Genomic DNA, 22,094 nt, shown 5'->3' with positions numbered 1-22,094 from the left:
AAATGCCCTACCCGCTGTGCTATTGCTCCAGCCCCCTTTTTCATAAATTTTTAAGGAAGGGAAAGGAAGGGGAAGGGGAAATGGAAGGGCAAGGGAAGGGGGAAGGGAAAGGGAGGGAAAGGGAAGAGAAGAACAGGGAGGGAAGGAGGGTGGGGAGGGAAGGGGAGAGAAAAAAAGGGGAAGAATGGAGAGGTGAGGGAAGGGAAGGGAAGGGAAGGGAAGGGAAGGGAAGGGAAGGGAAGGGAAGGGAAGGGAAGGGAAGGGAAGGGAAGGGAAGGGAAGGGAAGGGAAGGGAAGGGAAGGGAAGGGAAGGGAAGGGGGAAGGGAAGGGAAGGGGGAAGGGAAGGGAAGGGAAGGGAAGGGAAGGGAAGGGAAGGGAAGGGAAGGGAAGGGAAGGGAAGGGAAGGGAAGGGAAGGGAAGGGAAGGGAAGGGAAGGGAAAACGGAAGGGAAGGGAAGGGAAGGGAAGGGAAAATGGAAGGGAAGGGAAGGGAAGGGAAGGGAAGGGAAGGGAAGGGAAGGGAAGGGAAGGGAAGGGAAGGGAAGGGAAGGGAAGGGAAGGGAAGGAAAGGGAAGGGAAGGGAAGGGAAGTTTGATGCACCTTGTAATCCTTATCACAAAGAGGGTAGAACAGGATTTATTTGACTCAAAATACATGGATCATAAAACAGATCATTTGAATTCTAAAAAATATTCTCTCTATAGCAAAGAAGCATTTTCTGTTCTGAAAACATGCTCTCTGTCATTAGACCCAAGTCAGCATTGAATAGTGTACCAAGAGACTTGGCAAACACAGGTTACTCTCATGACAATATCCTGGTGTTATAAGATACACTATGCCATACATTTACATGATTATAGCAGTTACATTTAGCACTTTGTACATTAGCGCTATGCATTTGGGATTAGATCCATTAGTCAATAAAGTAAGAAAATTGTGAATAAGCAGCCCAGATGTCTATGTCATCAATTATTTTATTTATGTCTATTGCCCCATAACATCTCTATAACCAACAGAAGAGAAAATCAGAGTACGCTGGCACTAGACAAAAATAAAGACTTAATACCACACTACAATCCCACATAAGAGGTGAAAACTGAACAACTGGATATATGAATGACTCTATAGTAACAGCCATAAAACATATATTTAAATCTTTTTATATTTAAATCTTGAGGTAACAGCCACCAGAAAGCAAATATTGCAGAGAAATCTCTTAACAGTGAAACAGGTCAGAGGACTGAGGCTGTATGTAATTCAGTGGCAAATCCTTTTAACAAAGTACTCTGCCTATGAATGTTGAATATTCCAAATTTCCCGTAGTAGAAATCAACAATAAGTTACCTTATGGCATCATTATTAAGGTAGGTCAGTCAGAGGTAGAAGGTCAATTACATTAAACTCATTCCAGTTTGGGTAGTGTAGCAGTTTATCTCCATCTTGAATTAGCTATAAACTATTTGCCTCCTATATTCAGAATCATTCCTACAATGCAAGGGCTAAAAATCCCTGATCAATTGACAACGAATTATCATAGTAATGCCCAACACCAAAGGGTAATTTTACTGAAAAATAAATGCATCAATGGGTTCATGAAAAGGATTATCCCTGCAGTTAGCATGTATCTCAAAACCCAGAATTAGCAAACCTGAAAGAACGGTAAATATTAAAGAACTTTTTAAAATAGTAGATGAGGCCAGAAAGATAGTACAGCAGGTAAGGTATCTTCCTTACACACGGCTGACCTGGGTTCAATCCCTGGTACCCCATATTGTCCCCTGAGCCCACCAGGAGTGATCCGTGAGCACAGAACCAGGAGTAAGCCCTGAGTACTGCTGGATGTGACCCAAAATTTTTTTAAAGTAGATAGACCTATTAATTAAATCACTGATATACCAGCTCAACCACAACATCTTGTGATGTTGTGTAATACATGAAACCATAGTGAATATATGATTTCTACAAATAGCTAAAAACATTAAAGTCCAGAAACCAAAGGGTAATATGAGGAGTGATTCTAATAATCATCACTACTGTGACTCATGGAATCTGTACTCCCCATTTCTGCACACCTAATCTAGCTAGGTTTGAAATACCAATTCTGATAAGGTGTCACTTTCATTTGATAACACAGTAATATGTCCATGTATCACAGTACTGATAAAATCTTGATTGTGTTCTCAGCTCATAAGGGTACCTCCATAATAGACTGTTAGTTGCTACAATTTGTATTGAAATTACCAAATTTCAATACAGGATGGTACAGAATAGGTATCCAAGAATTAGTTGGCAAGTTAATTAACCTAATACAATTCTTGAGAACTACAAATCCTAGAATTAAGTTTGCCATTAAAAACCAAAATCCTATTAGCCATCTCCTTTGGTCCTTCCTTTATTTTGCTTCTTAGCATGCTTATATATTTAGTAAGTATAACAGGCAAAGCTTGAGCTCAAATTCATATAAAATCTAATGTCTTTTATCAGTGTATTTATTGGTACACCTTGTAGCTTCTGTAGGCATAAAAATTAAGAATGATTAAAAAATTCTTCAATTTCTTTCTTAAGTGTTGAAATTTTCACGTATAGGTGTCTCACCTCTTTTGTTAAGTTGATTCCTAGGTACTTCATGTTTGGGGACACTATTTTAAATAGGATAGACTTTTTTTCTTCTTTCTCCTCTGACTCATTATTTGTATATAGGAATGCTACTGATTTTGTGTATACTAACTCTGTGACCAACCACTTTTCTGTTGGTTTATTGTTTCTAGGAGCTTTTGTGTGGACTCTTTAGGGTCTTCAAGGTATATCATGTCATCTGCAAATAGAGATAATTTTACTTGCTCTTTCCCAATGTGTATTCCCTTGATTTCTTTTTCTCGCCTGATTGCTATTGCCAAGACTCCTACTACAATATTGAGTAAGAGTGGGGACAGTGGATACTCTTGTCTTGTGCCTGATTTTAGCAGGAATACCTCAAGGATATGATTCCTTTGGCAAGGCTACAGAATCAAAACTAAGCAAATGAACTACATCAAACTTAAAAGTTTCTGTGTGGCAAAAGAAACATAGACTAAAACTAAATGACAGCTGTGCGGGAGAAAATATCTGCACTCAACACATCAGATAAAGGGTTGATATCCAGGATCTATAAAGTACTCGCAAAGATCAAACAAAAAGTCTAAAAGTCCGATCAGAAAATGGGAGAGGAAATGAACCTTCTCTGAGAAAGACCAAAGATGGACAATAGGCACATAAAAAATACTCATCATCACTTATTATTAGGGAAATCCAAATCAAGATGACAATCTTACACCAGTGAGAATAGCATGTATCAAAAAATACTGGGAACTGGGCTGGAGTGATTGTTCAGCGGGCAGCGCGCTTGCCTTGTGCATGACCGACACAGTATAGTTCCTGGCATCCCATATGGTTCCCTAAGCGCCACCAGGGATAATTCCTGAGTGCAGATCCAGGAGTAACCCCTGAGCACTACCAGGTGTGGCCAAAAAAACAAACGAACAAACAAATATTGGGAACAATCGATGTTGACGGGGATGTGGTGAAAAAGAAACCCTCATCCACTACTGGTGGAAATGTAGTCTGGTCCAACGCCTATGGAAAACAGTATGGAAGGTACTTAGTAAACTATGACTTAAGCTCCCATATGACCCAGGAATTCTACTTTGGTGTATTTATCACCAGGTCAGAAAAACATTCCTTCAAAATAACGTACACACAACCATTATTCATTACAGCACTCAGTACAGTAGCTAATATTTGGAATCAACTTAGATGTCCAATAACAGATGAGTGAATCATGAAGATGTGGTGTATATACACAGTAGAATACAACACAGCTGTGGAAGGATGAAATAATACAGGTCACTGCAACATGGATGGAACTGGAAGACATCATGTTAAATGAAATAAACCAGAAGGACAAACACAAGATGATATCACATATATGTGGCATTTAGAATAACTGAACGAGGGGATGCAATGTTTTAAAGGGAGGATGCCGAAACCAACCTTGGCCCCAGAGTATGCGGAGGATAAGGATGGAAAGATTGGAGGGGGAGAAGAGACAGACGAGAAGCGACAGGGGCCAGATGAGGGGATTAAGGTACAAAGATTGTATTAGAGAATAATAGAGCCAAATACTGAAACCAAAATCAACAACACTTAAATCAAGAGATCCAAACTTTAACCAACAAACTTAGAAAGGTGCTGTTCAGAGGGCAAGCTGGGGGTGGGGGTGGTGGATATGGGAGGGTACCTGGGAACATTGGTGGAGGGAAGTTGACACTGGTGGTGGAATAATTGCTGCAATATTGTATGTCTAAAACTCAAGTAAGAATTACTTTGTAAATACCAGTGCTTTAGTAAAAAAAAATTAAAAGCAAAAGATGAAAGAGGGAGTACAATGCAATGTAGAAATAACAGGCTTTTATTATGAATTCTAACTTCTAAAACATAATACACTTAATTTTTAGAATAGTCTTACATTTAAATGCAAATTGAGAGGATAATGCTGAGAGTTCTTTTATACTCCACTCCTAATTTCTCTATTGTTAACATTTTACATTGTATGGTTTATTCGTTACAATTAATGAGCCAATATTTTTATATTATTAACTGAAGTCCATAATTTATTCAGAAAAAATATTTTTTAAATAGTAAAAATTTTTTTTTGAATTTTATCTAAAGCTGGGTAAAAAGCTTGCATCTCTAAAATCCTTTAGGAATATGATCAGGCTTAGGAAAAATTTTGTAAACCTAAAGTTACACTTTATCAGAGTCTATCCATTTTAATAGAAAGTAAGATTAAGCATGCCATATAATTTAAAGAGAATTTATTCTTTTCACTTGGTCTCCAGTAGGTTAAAGAGGGTAGCAGAAGAATTTCAAAAGTCCTTACCATTGTTAAAAAAAATCCTTCACTTCCCTAAGTAACCCTATACCCTAATCTTTGGAAATTGCCCTTGGTAATCCTCTTAGCAGGATTTACTAACACTGAAATATATTCAATATGTGTGCTATAGTCAAATCTTTGAAACTCACTGACATTTTATGAATATGTTTTACCAACTTAATAGAATGGGACAGAACGAAAATGATCACGTCTTGAAAAATATTACAATCCTTATGCAAATATTAATCAATTTTCTAATGTATACTAGAATATTTGACTAGATAACTGAAAACCAAATAGGCTCCAAGAATTCGAGAATGTTGTTTTAACTCACTACAGGACATAATGCTATTTGTGGGCACCAGTAACGTCTCCATTTGTGAGACTTGTTCGTACTGTTTTTGGCATATCGAATATGCCACGGGTAGTTTGCCAGGCTCAGCCATGTGGGCGGGATACTCTTGATAGTTTCCTGGGCTCTCCAAGAGGGACAAAGGAATCGAACCCAGGCCGGCTGTGTGCAAGGCAAACACCCTACCTGCTGTGCTATTGCTCCAGTCTCGGCAGTGACAGTGATAATGACATTGCTATACAAGTAGTAAATACAGAAAAAATATTTATATAATGTACAAGTAAAGTGCGACAAATGAATGGTTCCATTTTTGAAAATATTACAATGTGTAATTTTTTAAAAAAATGTTATTGCATCACTGTGGCATAGGCCCTTACAAAGCTGTTCATGATTGGGTTTCAGTCATACAGTGTTCCAACACCCATCCTCCACCAGTGTACATTTTCCAGTACCAATGTCCCAGAAGGGACTCTCAATCATTGTTGGCCAACTGGTCCAGCCTTTTTGGAAAATAACATGTGATGTAGGCAAATAGACAGGGAAGGGCCCCCAGGGCAATGGAATTCCTAGGATGTAAAAAAACAAAACAAAACAAAAAACAAAAAACACCTAGTCTTAAGACCATCAGTGCCCACCTTGTGAGCACAGGAAATAAGGCCTGGTATGACTTTTTTTTATTTATACATTTTTTAATCGTAAATCTGCAAATATTTTCAGATAACATTTATTTTTTAAATTTTTTTAAGAATTTTATTTTATTGAATCACCATGTGGAAAATTACAATGCTTTCAGGCTTAAGTCTCAGTTATACAATGCTGAAACAACCATCCCTTCACCAGTGCCCATATCCCACCACCAAAAAAAAAAAAACCACAGTACACTTCCCATCCCGCACCCCCCGCATACACACACACCCCGCCATGTAACTGATAAATTTCACTTTACTTTCTATTTACTATGGTTACATTCAATATTTCAACACAAAACTCACTATTATTGTTAGGAGTACCCCACTAGTCAGACCTGTTGTGAAGAGATATGAGGTTTTGGATTTCTGTACTTTAGCAACTAAGTCCAGGGAGATTTCTTCCAGATATTGGATCATTGCAAGCTTGTAAACCCTATCTGTGGTCGTCATAATATGGAGGTCACCACGTCCTTCACCCCCAGCAAGGAAGAGGCGAGAGAGAAATACCTTTCCCCTCCTGGGCGGGCATGGGGCCGCGGCTTAGTTCTCAGTCTGGAGACATTCTGCAAGGAGCTGCCCATGCCGAAAAATTTAGCTGGCATCTGGAGTCATGCTTGTGCAGCTGCGGAGAGGCCGCACACATGTGCGGCCCCCGGGGTCACATCTTGGCGGTGGGAGGGGCCGGTCAGGCCTGGTATGACTTTTGCTTGCATCAGCAAGATATCCAGAGAAGGCTGCCCCTTCGGAGAGAAGTTCCAGCAGGAGCAAAAGCCAGGAAAGGAATTTCAAAGACCTTTGACCACTCCCAACTCTACCTCTGGTAACCTCCCTAGAAACAGACTTTTACCTAGGTAAAAGCCCCATGTGGGGGCAGGCTGGGAAAACCCTATAAAAACCACCTTGAACAAAGGGAAAGGCACATATGCTGCCAGAGCCCATGTGATGCTTAGGCCCACATGGCCAAGCCCATGTGGCAACCAAACACGTGGCAACCAAACACGTGGCACCACATCTCCCCTCTTGACATGTGGACTTTTATGCTTCCATATCTAATACTGGGGTGTGTGTAGGGGCTCTATCGGCCCTTGAAGAAGCCCATGTTCTCTCTTGAACGCGTTGCTCTCTCTCGCTTTCTCTCCATCTTTCCATTCCTGGAAAAACTCCAAACAAAATCTGTTTTTACTTAACTGCTCAACTACTGCTGAAATTCTTTTCTGTGAGGCGAGGAAAGAACCCGGTAACCCTGGGTCTCAGGGTGACAGAGAGGGATTGGGAGGAAGTGACTGTCCCTATCCTCCTTGCCTCACATAAGCCACCCGTAGGGGCCACCAACTTCATATGGACATTGCTCAAAAAAATAAAATTGAGCTCATCTTTGACACAGCAATGCCACTTCTGGAAATATACCCTATACCCCGTGGGGCCCCCAAAATACACAGCAGAAACACCATCTGCACTTCTATGTTCATTGCAGCACTGTTCACAATAGCCAGAATCTGGAAAGAACCAATGTGTAATATTTGAACTTCACAAAAACATCTTTATCCATGGACAAACTCAAGTCCCATACATTTGGGTCAACCTTTCGACAGCCAATCAGATTGGCACCTTCAGCCCTTACCCAGAAAGGTCAAACACAGAGAATGAGACAGAAGAGCACAAATGGAGACAGGCAAATACACAAGGACTGGCCAAGCGTTAGGTCACGTGGGCAGCCATCAGTGGTCTCAGAGGCCATTTATTCAATACAATATTGTTTCCCCTCTCTCCCCCGGGCTCCCAACAGGTGAGCCATTGTTGACAGGGACGTTACGGACAGTTAGTAAGCACATCAACATTCACTATGTAGTGTACCTATTGATGGGGTGGACAGAGGATGGGGTCTTTCACATTAAAGTAGTGAAGTCCTGACAATTTCCTATTTTTGCCACGTTGTCCCTACATTTAAAAGACCCTAAACAGTCCTTTTCTCTTTTTTTCTTGGGGGGGAGTCACACCCAGTGATGCTCAGGGGCTACTCCTGACTCTGCACTCAAGAATTACTCCTGGCAAAAAAAAAAGAACTACTCCTGGCAGTGCTTGGGGGACCATATGAAATGCTGTATTTGGAACCCAGGTCAGCTGTGTGCAAGGCAAACACCCTACCCACTGTACTATGGCCCTGGCCCCAACAGTCTTCTTCTATAGTTGCCTGTTGCATTTTTGCAGCCCAGATATTTGTTATCTATTCTATTACTCCCTGCTATATTAGTCTCCCCTGGGTGAACCTTTGCAATCCTTTAGCATTCTAATACCTAAACTATCTAACTTAAAGACATATCCCATCCTTGGGGGCGTTTGGGGGGACAAATTTCCACACCAACCAGGAGAGCTAATTAGGTATGCTGTGATATGAAAAGCACTATGGCATGTGGCTTTGTGGAGGTGACAAGATTATGGGGGTGAGGAGAATGGTGACTCAAGTACAGTCAGGGTTTTTCCAAGGTTCACTGTAGAAGGCTCCATTTCTCTCATTTATCCTTTTGGAGAAAATGGATGTAGTGAATATAGCAAACCACAATCCCAAAGGGGAGAGACAGAGAGACAGAGAGAGAAGAAAAGCACCTGCCGTAGAGGCAGGTAGGGGTTGGGGGTGGGGGTGATGGGAGAGAACCTGGGGTCACTGGTGCTGGAAACTGTACACTGGTGGAGGAATGGGTGTTAGAACACTGTATGACTGAAATCTAATCATAAAGAGCTTTGTAAGGGGCTATCTCACAGTTATTCAATTTTTAAAAGCTTAAAAAAAAGAAAATGGATGTAGTGGCTATCACTTGCAGTAAATTCAAACATATTTAAATTAGGGTCATTCTGTGAACTCCATTACCCTGAGGGAGATTCTCACACATATCCCACTGTAGTACTGTGGCACTGTCATCTGGTTGTTCATTGATTTGCTCGAGCGGGCACCAGTAACGTCTCCATTGTGAGACTTGTTACTGCTTTTGATATATGGAATACGCTGCGGGGAGCTTGCCAGGCTCTGCTGTGTGGGCAGGATACTCTTAGTAGCTTCCCAGGCTCTCCGAGAAGAACAGAGGAATCGAACCCTGGTCAGCAGCGTGCAAGGCAAACACCCTATCCACTGTGCTATCGCTCCAGTCCCACATAGTCAACATAGCCTGGATATAGTAGGTGCTTTGTAAATATCGTGAAATAAATGGATCCAAGTCGAATGAAAGAAACAGCTCTCAGCTCCATCACACAAAAGGGAGACTTCCAGCCATACTAGACTATTGCCATCTTGTGGTCAATATTGCTCAGGACATCAAAACCGAGAAATAATACTGAGGAATAACAGTTCACTTGTTTATTTGCTGGGAATTGAACCTGGGTTGGCCACGTGCAAGGCAAACGCCTTACCCACTGTGCTATTGCTCCAGTCCCACTTATTTTGTTTTGTTTATTTTTTAAAATTTTTTATTAGTGAATCACTGTGAGGGACAGTTACAGATTTACTTTCATGCTTGTGTTTCGGTCATACAATGCTCGAGTACCTATCCCTCCACCAGTGCCCATTCTCCACCACTGATGATCCCAGTATCCCTCCCACCCCACCATCCCGTCCCCCCACCCCACCTCTGTGGCAGAGCATTCCCTTTCGTTCTCTCTCTCTTTTGGGGTGTTGTGGTTTGCAGTAGAGGTATTGAGTGGCTATCATTTTGTTTAAAATTTCTTCATTTATTTTGTTAGTCGCCACGTTTTACAATTTTACAATACTTTCAATGATACGGGTTAATGCATATGACATTCCAACCCCGCCCCTCCCACCAGGGTGTCCATTTCCCTCTTAGAGGTGGTTGAAAGGAAAACAGCTCAGTGGCAGATGGGAACAGAAATGAGGCAGCAAATGATGTCTAAGGGAAAGCTACCTCATACCTTGGGAGCTCGCTCCTGAAATGTTATGGGTACAATAACTCAATCAGGGACCAGTGGTTTGTCATCTGCTTGCAAAGGCACATTGCTAAGCTAGAGATAGGCTGAGAAAGTGACGTCTGTGGAGGAGTTTAAGATGTCCCAGAACTCAAAGAACAGGTTTAAGGTATTACTCTGCCATCTCTTCCTAGTGTTGATGCTATACAATTGAAGTGACGAATTGGGCTCTCATAGCACAACGGTGTGGCAAAAACAAGAACTGATCTGAAGATTTCAAAATTGAGAGAACATATGGTCGTAATCTTGCAACAGATGGAATATGTTGTATAGAAACTTATTATAACAATCCTCAAACATTTAATTTGCTCTACCTACTCATATGCCTCAAGACAGGGAGACATTCCATATTTTGTTTATAGATACCAGTCACAGAAAATGCTAGAAAACTACTTGGAGGAAATTTGGGAACAGGCTAAATGAAATACTGGAAACAAAATGTCAAATATTGTATGGACGTGGCATTTATGTTGAATGTCCAGAACAAGTAAATCCATTGAGAAATCAAAGAATATATCAGGGACTAGAGGTAAGGAATGGAGTTGGGCAAGAGGGCAAAGTGAGTATGGGGATTGATGGGGATTAATGATAGAAAGTTCTAGAATAAGATGGCAGTGACTGTTGCAAAATTTGATGCATAGATTCAAACCACTAAATTCAGTTCTCTAAAAGGGTGAACTTTTTGATATGTGAATTGTGTCTCAGTTTTTTATAAGAAAAATAAAATCCAGGACTCACAAATGAAGACAATTTGATGCTATTCTGCACGTTACACACAATTCTTTGCAGCAGCCTAACTTTGGGGAGAACTGTGAGTGATCATTATCAAGCAACATTACGCACTAAGCACAGAAACTTCTGGGAAAAGACTGACCAGAGATGACTTTCTACATGGTCTCTGAACCTGTGATTTTAGGGCCAAATATTTATGTAATGGAGGAAGATTCCCTACCTGTGGGCAGAGAATAGATTCTAGTTTCCCCAATGTGCTCTGAAAGAAAACTGCGACTCCAATAATACACTGTCAGGCCTTTATTGGCCCAATGCATAACAATAAGAGCAACATAAGTCTATCTTGATAACTGCTTTGACAAGTACTTAACGTATTTCGAGCCGTATGTGCCAGGTATAACCACCAGTGTTTTAGAATACTGGTTTATTTCGTTCCCAATAACCCGATGACGGAGACACAATGAGGATCCTCACTGGCACAGAGGCGTTGAGTTCTTAGCTTGATGTCACACAGCTACTGAGATGTGTCCCCCAAGCTCCAAACCCTATAGCGCTCCTACTTATTGGTGTCACTTATGCTGGGGTCAACAGAGAACCTGGGTCCCCATCGCCTACCGCCTGGGAAAGGGGGACAATAGGTCTGGGGTACAGGCGCAGCCCAAGACGCGTCAGTGGTGCCCCAACTCTCTCCTGACACCTGCTCAGTGGGAATATCCGTTCCCCACGGGGCCTGGGGGAGAAGGGACAAGACTGCAAGGGGGGGGGGGGGTCCTGTTTGTGCGCAGGGCCGGCCCCAGCCTCACAATGACACGTGTGCGAGAGGTGAGGGGGCGGTGCCGTCGGGTTGCCCAGCCTGGTGCTGAGCCTCCCCTCCCCGTTCCTGAGGCCTCGGCCCGCGGAGAGGCGCGTCTCGCCGGGTCTCTGGCGCCATCTAGCGGCCGCGCCGGCCCATGACACCCAGCGCGGCCGGGGAGGGGTATCCTGCACCGGGGAGGAGAGGTCGGCGGGCAGCGGGCTGGGCACGGGGGCCGGGGCGAGGGCGAAGAGCTTCCGTGGGCCGGAAACCCTCGGATCGCGCCCAAACGCGCTTCGGCCGCACTTGCCGCAGGTCCTTTGTGGTGTCTGTGACCCAGATGAAGAGCCGCGCATCTTGCCCTGGGGGGGGGGGGGGAGAGAATGGGGGGAGGGGTTGCTTTGTGACACACAAAGGGAAGAACCGTGGCCTGAGGGGCAGCACGTGGCGTCTCCAGGGAGACAGGCCCCTCCCACTCTGCAACCGCCCCTCGGGGCTGTGCCCTCTGCTCACAGGGGGGCACTGGGGGACCCTGTGCTCACAGTGCTCACAGTGGGGATGAGGGTGGGGGCTTCGGGAAAGGCTGGAGCCCTCTCGACAAGCACAGCAGAGAAACTTCTGGAAGGCTGCTTTGTAAGTTCTCTCTCCCTTGGAGTCCAGGACGACTCCTAGAGCGCTTTCCTCAGCTTTCCTGCTGGAGGACGTTCACCCAACCTTTCCCTGCGTGGCTTTGCTGACTGGAGGGATGATCCCAACTCTGACCCTAAAACTATAGGGCGTATTCAGAAGTTGTCTGTGCTCTGTGGAGCCTTACTAAATTCCTCTTAATCCTTTTTCTGTCCTACTTCGCCTAAACCTTATTGTTCATACTGAACTGTTCATACCACAAGGAGAAGAGGAAAAGAGCAGGACATCAAAAGCCATTGAAAGACAAGTGCTGACTTGAGCTCAATTGTCTGTTAAGAAGGTGTAAAGGGGCAGAACGGAATAGTCAAGTCATAGGCCTAAGAGTACCAAATGAATCAGGGATCAAGACACCGGTTTGAATGAACGAGGATGAGGCCGTGAACCCTACAAGAAAATCAATGGTCTGGAATCATGGTTAACAATGATCAAGAATTCAGAAAGACTGAAGGTAACTTCACTAAAAGAAACTGGAGGATGCTTAAAAGGCACTCCTGCAGAGCTTTAAAATTTGCCAGGAGCTCTCAAGAGGAACAAAACTACAAAACATATTTTTGGAAATTCTAAAGCATTATTTCCCATCCACTCTGGAAATTTTCACTAGCTATAGCCTCAATGGTTCTTTTTTTTTAGTTAGTTTTTATTAAAAAACACCGTGATTTACAAAGTTCTATATTATATGGTTGTTTCAAGCATGTAGTGTTCCAACATAATCAGTGTGAACTTCCCTCCAGCAATATCCCATTTCCCTCCCAATCCCAACCTGCTCCCTTAGGTACATAAAAAATTTATTTTATGTTGCTTATTTCAATAAAAGGGCTTGAGCTATAGCACAGTGGGAAGGGCGTTTGCCTTGCACATGGCCGACCTGGGTTCAATTCCTCCTCCTTCTCGGAGAGCCTGGCAAGCTACAAGAGTATCCCGCCTGCAGGGCAGAGCCTGGTAAACTACCAGAGGTGTATTCGATATGCCAAAAACAGTAACAAGTCTCACAATGGAGACGTTACTGGTGCCCGCTCGAGCAAATCGATGAACAAGGGGATGACAGTGCTACAGTGCATTCCAAGAAAACTTTAAGAAATGGCAAATAGAATGATCAGAAAACAAATCAATAGGAGCCATTTTGTGATTACTATATGATTTTAACCTATGTAAGTAAGCAAATTAAAACCATTCAATTCAATATAATAGAACACCTACTCTCATTTACATATACAAGTTTTCAATTCTGGAATCTGAAATATATTACATTAAATTTTATTTTATACTTGTATCTCATTATAGTAATAATCGTATCTCACCTGTGATTAATAAAACTTTTTAAGCAATTCTGTTAATTAATTTTAGAATTTACATGGAATAGGTAAAGCTTACATATGTAAATTTCCCCCCTACACTTTATATAAACACTGTGGTTTACAAAGCTGTTCATGATGATTTGTTACAGGCATGCAATATTCCAACACCAATCCCACCACCATTACACTTTCCCTCCACCATTTCTTCCAACCACTGCTTAAGCCTGCCCCTATTGCAGGCTCTCAATAATTTAATCTATATTGCTTGGTATCAATAATTTTGCTAACAGAATGATCAAAACATGTTCCCTTAGATGAAAAGGAGGGTAAATTGTGTCTCACCATGGAAAGGCTAAATCTTTGCAAGAGAGGTTATTAAGATTTTGTGACATAGGTTAAGCCTTCTGTGTTTCTGTTTTGTTAATTGAGACTGGTTGCCTTCTATGTTACATCCCATGCAATCCGGTGTGTTACTGCTGGTTTATTAGTGTTGTAGAGACTGAGATGCGACCTCCTGCTCCAGGAAGTCCAGAATTTTTAGGGGGGTGGTACATCTGAAGATAAATTTATAACTGGGTGATGCCTTTGGAGTGTGGGCATGACTACCAGGACTTCCAGAAGTACTGGGAATTGTGGGAAGATAGCTCATCCTGACCCTGAGAAAAGTGTGAAGATTTCAGTCACTTTAAAACCCACAAATTTGATTTTTTTCAGCATATTAATTTTGAAAGAGCTATGCTTGGAGTATCATGTTTCACTCAAGTGAAAGAAGGAATCTGGAGCTCTGACCTCCATCAACGATCAAGAATCAGGGATGCTGCCTCGTTTGCCAAGGCATCGAAAATCAGATGGGCCAGACACAAACTGAAATTTGTAGATGACTGCTGAACTAGAGCTGTTACCAACTGGATTCCATGGGATGTCAAAAGAATGCCTGGCCGTCCACCTAGGAAATGGTCTGACTTCTTCGTCAAGACCATGAACGAACGGTGTGATGCTCTTCGTGTTCCTGGAATGAACAGACACCATTGGGCTACACTAGCACGCGACAGGGATGAATGAAGAAATTACTGGCACCCACTCGAGCAAATCGATGAGCAACGGAACAACAAGTGATACAAGTGATTAAATTCTGGATGAGGGTAGGTCCCAGAATAGTGAAGTCCAGCGGGGTGCATGGCAGCGATTTTGTAGCCTCAATAATTTGTAACCAAACTAGTATACATAACTTATCAGAAATGTGTGTGAAACAACAAAAAAAATATGGATAGATATCCTCAGTACACTTACATCCATCTTCATCCCTGGAAGAATTAGAGGTACTCAAGTACAAAGGTAGTGAAGCTTAAAATACAAAACTAAAACTCGTCCTCAGTGAATTGACAAATACTATAAATACTTTTATCTATTGGGTAAAATGCAAAATATGATGAGTGGCTAAAAATTTCATCTAGTAAATGTAATTTCTCTAAAAAAATAATAGAAATATAAAGACAAAAATAGTTTTCTTTGTTTAAAAAAACATGACTCAAGAGCTGAAGAGACAAAAAAAGAGCTGAAGAGACAGTACAGTGGCTAGGATATTTACCTTGCTTGTGTGTGAGACCCATATTCAAACCCTGCCACCCCATATAGTTTTGGGTTGGGTTGTGGGTGGTGTGGGGGTGGGGGTGGGAGCCATACTCACTCTTTAGAGGCAATTTCTGGCTTTGTGCTCTGGAGTGACCCCTGATGGTGCTCAGAGGGCCATATATGGTGCTGCAGATTCACAATAGAGATGGCCACATACAAGGCAAAGAACTTAACTCCCACACTATCATTCCGGTCCAAGGGGTTACTTCTTGACCAGCAGTGTTTGTTTGTTTCCAGTCTTTCATAGATAGATAGATAGATAGATAGATAGATAAATAGATAGATAGATAGATAGATAGATAGATAGATAGATAGATAGATAGATAGATAGATAGATAGATAGATAAAGAGAGAGTGATATGCCATTCTTGCTGCAGTTGAGATGATTTCCCCTGGTCATTTTGGTTTGCATTTCCCCAAAGAACAAGCAACAGTGAACACTTTTTCATATGCCTACTGGTTCACCATACATCCTCTTCATTATAGTCTTTGTCCCTTTGCTAATTTTGGTTGGGTTTGGTTATGGAGTTTATTGTTACTGTTGCTGAATTTTGTGAGTTCTTTATATAGTTTATATATTAGCCCTTCTTTTGATGTATGGCATACAAATCTATCCTCCCATTCAGTAGGATGTCTTAATTTTAGCCTGAGTGTCCCTTGCCATGCAAGAAAACTTTATAGTATGAAGTTCTGTTTATTTTTGGTTTTGTTGTCTGGGACAATGGAGGCAAATAATTGAAAACACACCTGAGGTCTATATATGAGCAAGTTCTGCCTATATATTTTCCCGAATGAATTTTTGGAGGCTGGTCTAATCTAAAGAACATCTCTCAGACATTTTTAAATACTTGTGTATAGTGTGATACATGAACCCAGTCTCCTCCAACCCTGCCTTTTCATGAGTGAGTTAAACCAACACCAGTTACGTTTTCTTTCTATTTTTTAGGCACCATGATTTACAAAAAACTATAATTTCAAGAATACAATGTTCCAACTCCAAACCTACCACTAGTATCAGCTTTCCTCTACTAATGTCAATAGGTCCCCTCACACCTGCTATTCCACCTCCTTAACAAACTCATTTTTAAAACTTTAATTATTATAGGTTGCGGTACATGCTTACAATAGTATTCACTCTTATGGTTTTGCTATACATAATTACCTCACCTCTGCACCCCCAAAGTGTACAAGACTCTCAACCAATATTCTTCTGTTACCTCTACCTCATAATTTCCCTGACTTGTCATTCCATCCTCCTTCTCTTCTGTCTCCTGGAATTTTCAGTTCTGTAACCCAGGGTCAAGTGTTTGTCAAGATTTTTTATATTTTATAATTTTAATTTATTATAGTTTAGGCTAGTTTAGGCTGTGTAAACACAATAATGTTGACGCTTATGGACTTGGTGTACAGAGCTACCTCACCCCCACCATCACTAATGTGAATTATTTCCTACTGATGCCTCTGTGTTATCTACTATTCATTTAGTGTCCCTCCACCCAGTCTGCTGTTCTTTGTACTCCAGTTCCTGGAGTTTGTTATCAATACCCTTGTTTTGTTTCCCTCTATACCACAGAGGAGTGAGATCATCTAGTGCTTACCCTTATCTCTCTGGCTTATTTCATTCATCACATGCCCTTCTATTCCATTCAAGTTGCTTTCAAGCTGCATGATTTCACTTCTTTTATAGGTGCATACTACTCCGTCATCAACACCGTTTGATCAAGAGTGTTTTCTTGCTCTACTACATGTAGCCAGTTCCTTTGTCATACTCTATCCATAAATGTTTTTATTTTAGTCAAGCAAAATCTCTTTACATATCACAAGTATAAGCTCCAACGCCTGTTCCTTGATTTGGAGACGACTGCTGTACTAGAGCCGTTACCAACTAGATTCCACGGAACATCAAAAGAACGCCTGGCCACTCACCTACGAGATGGTCAGACTTCTTCGTTAAGACCCTGAATAATGGTTTGATGTTCCTTGAGCGAGCAGACGCCATTGGGCCACACTAGCACGTGACAGGGTCAAATGGAGACATTACTGGCACCCACTCAAGCAAATCAATGAGGAATGGGATGACAAGTGATACAAGTAAAATTATATTTGGATCTCATTATGGTAATAATCATGTCTTACACATGATTGATAAAGTTCTTCATGATAATTTGTTACAGGTATTCAATATTCCAATACCAATACCACTATCACTTCCCTCACCATTGTCTCAAATCTTCCAAGTCACCCCTCAAGCCTGCATATGGGCGCAGGGCCACAATAAATTATTTTATATTCTTTGTTATCAATAAATTGCTAATGAATAATCAAAAAATATTTCCTTAGATCGTCCTCGGCCCAGATGAGATCCAGAGCAGCCGCACACGACACGGCCCCTCTGCTCCTTAAAGACTTTGATCTGGGAAGTTCTACTAACCCATTTTGGCACCCAGAGACTTATAGAAATGCATCTAGACTGTGAGCTGAGCTATGACCCCATGCCGCCTGGGGACGGGGAAGGATTTTCTCTCCCAACGCTTTCTTTCTACAGGGAACATGGCAGCAGCAGCAGCACCAGTGCCCACGTGGCGTCCGCCATTTTCCAGGACTCACAACCCAGAGGTACTTGCTTGTAGTGACCTGGCGCGCAAGAGATCATGGGATGGGGGTGTAACCGGCACACCCTCAGCCCAGATGAGATCCGGAGCAGCCACGCACAACATGGCCCCTCTGCTCCTTAAAGATTCTGATCTGGGAGGTTCTACTAACCCATTTTGGCACCCAGAGACTTATGAAAATGCATCTAGACTGTAAACTGAGCTAAAACAACAGAAATCCAAAACCGCTCGGCCACAACAGCTCCTATAATCTTCATTCTCAGCCATGGAAAACAAATTATCAAATGATGCCTTTTCAGCAGGTTTGATTGTTGGGGGGAAATTCCAAATAATAATAGCCAGTTCTCTGTTGAAATATTGAATGTATCCAAAGTATAGAGAGAATAAAGTGAAGATCATTGGCCACTCAGTTGCGGGGGGAGGGGAGGGGGTATATTGGGGTTCTTGGTGGGGGAACAGGGGCACTGGTGAAGGGATGGGGGTTTGATCATTATATGACTGAGACTTAAACCTTAAAGCTTTGTAGCTTTTGTCACGGTGATTCAATAAAATAAAATTTTTTAAAAAAATATTTCCTTAGAAGAAAGTTAGTGAAAATTGTTGTGTCCCACATGGAGACATTTAGTTTTTGTTTAAGGGATTAATAAAATGTTGGCACAAGTTAAGTCTTTTGTGTTACTGTTTTGTTAATCGAGATTGGTTGCCACCTATGTTACCTTCCATCCAATCTGGTGTACTACTACTGAATTATCAATCTTGTAGAGTTTGGAGATGTTGCAGAAATGCAGAATTTTTTTAACTGGGTGGTACTGCTGGCGTTAAATATTTAACTGGGCGGCTTTGGGGTGTGGGGAGGTAGCACATCCCGACTCTGAGAAATCCTGGAGATGTCAGTCACAGAGACCCACACACTTCAATTTTCAGCAGGTTAGTGTCTCAGTGAGACTCAGGACCAAAACAATGGAGCATGGTATTTTTGAGCATTTTCCGAGGAAAGGTGTGGCTGGGTTGTATGGAAGCTCAATTTCTAGTTTTTTACTTCACCTCATCTTGGAGCTCAGTGATTCTCTCCTCAGCACCTGTTACTCTGCCGCTGAGGCTAGCCCGCCAGTGAATTTTTCATTTCACCTACCAAGTTTTTCAGATCTGTCATTTCTGTTTGTAGTTTCCTCATTTCTGCTCTCATATCCTCTTGTACTTTATCGGTGGTCCATTCCATTGTTTCTTTGAGTGCCTTATGCATCCTCAACAATTATTTTCTAACCAGGAGGTTGATTCCATGGTTTGGAAGCTGGCCTCACATGCTAGGGAGAGGGCAACTCAGATAGAGAAGGGAACACCAAGTAAAATGTGGTTGGAGGCGCCACGCGGGGGAAGGGTGATACATGCTGAATGTATACTAGAGATGGAACACAATGGCCAATCAACACCTTTATTGAAAACCACAACACCTAATTAGAGAGAACAAAAGGGAATACCCTGCCACAGTGGCAGAGTGGGGTGGGGGGAGATGGGATTGGGGGCAGTGGGAGGGATGCTGGGTTTATTTGTGGTGGAGAATGGGCACTGGTGAAGGGATGGGTTCTTGAACTTTGTATGAGGGAAACATGAGCACAAAAATGTATAAATGGGTAAATGTACCCTCACGGTGATTCACTAATTAAAAATAAATAAATTTAAAAAAAAAATTCTTTTCTAAATTTCTTACCAGAGAGGTTATATAGCTTGTTATTCCTGGTTGAGTCTTCCAGGCTAGTGTCTTCACTCACTAAGCCTTCGAGTTGCTGTGTTGCTTTACCACTGTGACCTTTGCAGCCTGGAGTTGTTTCTTGCATGTTGTTGTGTGGAAGGTGCCTACAGTTAGGACGTCTTTGTACATTTGCAGTGATGAAGAGATGAAGAAATGTGGGGCAGTAAAGTATATCTCTTCATGGGCTGGGAGCAATCCTGACCAGGATGGAGACAGGCTGCAAAATGGGGATCCTAAGTAAAAAGGCAGGGCCCCCAACGCCACTCAGTTTTCTGGGACTGGGGCTGGGTGGAGCCAAGCCAGGGAGGCTACACAGCCCACCCCTTCCTTATTCATTTAACAGTAAGGGGTTAATCCTGACCTGGGGGGCAAAAATGGCAATCCTGAGTAAAATGAAGTGCTCTTGACACCTGGACTTCTTCAATTTTCTGGGTCCAGGGCTGGAAAGTTAAAGTATTCTTGGCTGGCACATTCTCTTACTGTGAATGCTATTAAATGCTGCGTTTCTGCTAAGAAAACAAATGGAACCTGGTAATAACCTGATAGTATTACAAAGGTTTGTCACTTTTTCTTTTACCTAGCAGCCATCAGTATGTTTTTATTATTAGCTCTTTTATTGGTATTCATGGCACTGGATTGCCAGTCTCACATCATCAGCATCAACATTGGGTTTCTTGTTATAGCATGGCTGGAATACAATTTCGCATCATCCAGAATTGTAGTCATATACCAGAAAGCTAATTCCAACATTTGATTTATAACTCTTGGTTCATACTCAGTAATTCCCATATCCTTCAGGATCTGTGCCATCACCAACACATCTCTCGGAGCGTTTTATCTCTTCTCCCCCGAGAGATTTTTTTTATTATTTTTTATCATTGGACATTGCAAGGCAGAAGAATCAAACCCCTTTACTACTGATTAAGCCATATGCAGGACCCAGACTTCCACCTGACAGATACTGCTTAACTGCTCCAAATTATAGGCTGAAATCCTTAATTAAAAAGGGGCCTAACCAAGGAAGACTAGTTCCACGGTTAAATGTTGGCGCTAATAGCAGACCTACCACCCCTACTGTAGCAATCGCACAAACAATGTCTGTCCCAAATAAAGTTGCAACTCCAGTATCAGTGACAAGTCAGAGATTTACACTGCAGATTCCAACTTCTCAGTCCACACCCATCAAACCAGTTCCTACAACAATGGCAGTTCAAAATGTTCTGATCAATCCTTCAATGATAAGGCAAAAATATATTCTTAATTACCACCAACATGGTTTCAACACAGAATTCAGCCAGTGAATCAAAGATATTCAAGAGAAAACATGAAGATGATGACAATGATACTATGTAAAGAATATAGTCAAGATGCATTTCAAATGTGTAGTCGATTTTGAGCCCTGTATACTACATGAGAACATTCTAGATCTTTCCAAGTGTTATCTTATAAATAATAAATATAGCTGCAATAGTTAGAACTGTTAAGATTTAAAAGTGTGAAAATACTAAAATACAGAATCCAAAATGATGTGGCCACTAGTGCGGCCACTCGACCTCATATCTCTTCGTTCTCAGCAATGGAAAACAAATTATCAAATGCTTCCTTTTTAGCAGGTCTGACTTTAGCGGGGAGAAACTCCAAACACTAATAGTGAGTTTTTTGTTGAAATATTGAATGTAATCAAAGTAAAGTGAAAGTAAAGTGAAATTTACCAGTTACACAGCAGGGGTGGGGGGCTGGGGAGGTGAGGGGGTGGGGGGAGGTATACTGTGATTCTTGGTGGTGGAATATGTGCACTGGTGAAGGGATGGGTGTTCGAGCATTGTATAACTGAGACTTAAACCTAAAAGCTTTGTAACTTTCCACATGGTGATTCAATAAAAGAATATTTTTTTTTCAAAAAAGAAAGGCAAAAAAAAAAGATTTAAAAGTGTGGGGCTGGAGTGATAGCACAGCAGGGAGGATGTTTGCCTTGCACGCGGCCGACCCAGATTCAATTCCCAGCATCCCATATGGTCCCCAGCACACTCCCAGGAGTAATTCCTGAGTGCAGAGCCAGGAATAACCCCTGTGCATTGTCGGGTGTGACCCAAAAAGAAAATAAAAAGAGGATTTAAAAGTGAGCACCAATTTTTTTCATTAGGCTTAAAGAACAAAGTGTTTCTTAGTTTTATTAATGTTGAGACCTACTGTGGCAGTTCTATTTTTGGAAGCAGTTTTCTCCCAGGATCACTGACAACAGCACTAAAATTTCAGTTTTTGCAGTGTTACTAGCCTTATCTTACAATTTCTAACATACATTCAAACGCTACTTCCTTTCTGTAAGGTAAGACAGTCACCAACTTTTCTGAACAGATCTAAATGTAGGGTCATAGTTTAGAGGATGGATTTAGAGAGATTCTAAGTCCATCTGAATGTATCTGCTTCTTGGTATTCGTTATTTCCCAACCCCTCAAATGTGTCTGGATACTCCATTCATTTTCTGCACCCTCTACTCTTAAAAGATTTTCTTCCTATGACAATTTAATTTAAAAGTCAAAAAATAGAATATTAAATAATTTCTGATAATACAGCTCCATGTCATTTTCAGGCTTTTCTTTAAACCTGCTCTTTAAATGCCTTCGTATATGATGTTTACTTAAAAAGGGTTTGCATTTACTTTTTTGTC

The 22,094-nt window shown here is 41.7% G+C and overlaps 1 pseudogene; it reads left to right on the top strand.

Moving 5' to 3' along the window:
* Window positions 1-12,548: 12,548 nt before the first annotated feature.
* Window positions 12,549-20,779, top strand: LOC101541772 (transcription initiation factor TFIID subunit 9B-like; annotated as a pseudogene).
* The last annotated feature ends 1,315 nt before the right edge of the window (window positions 20,780-22,094 follow it).

This window comes from Sorex araneus, chromosome X (genome assembly GCF_027595985.1).
Source record: "Sorex araneus isolate mSorAra2 chromosome X, mSorAra2.pri, whole genome shotgun sequence".
Taxonomy (NCBI): Eukaryota; Metazoa; Chordata; class Mammalia; order Eulipotyphla; family Soricidae; genus Sorex; species Sorex araneus.
Note: the sequence above shows the minus strand (reverse complement) of the source record. Positions and strands in the feature narration are given on the sequence as shown.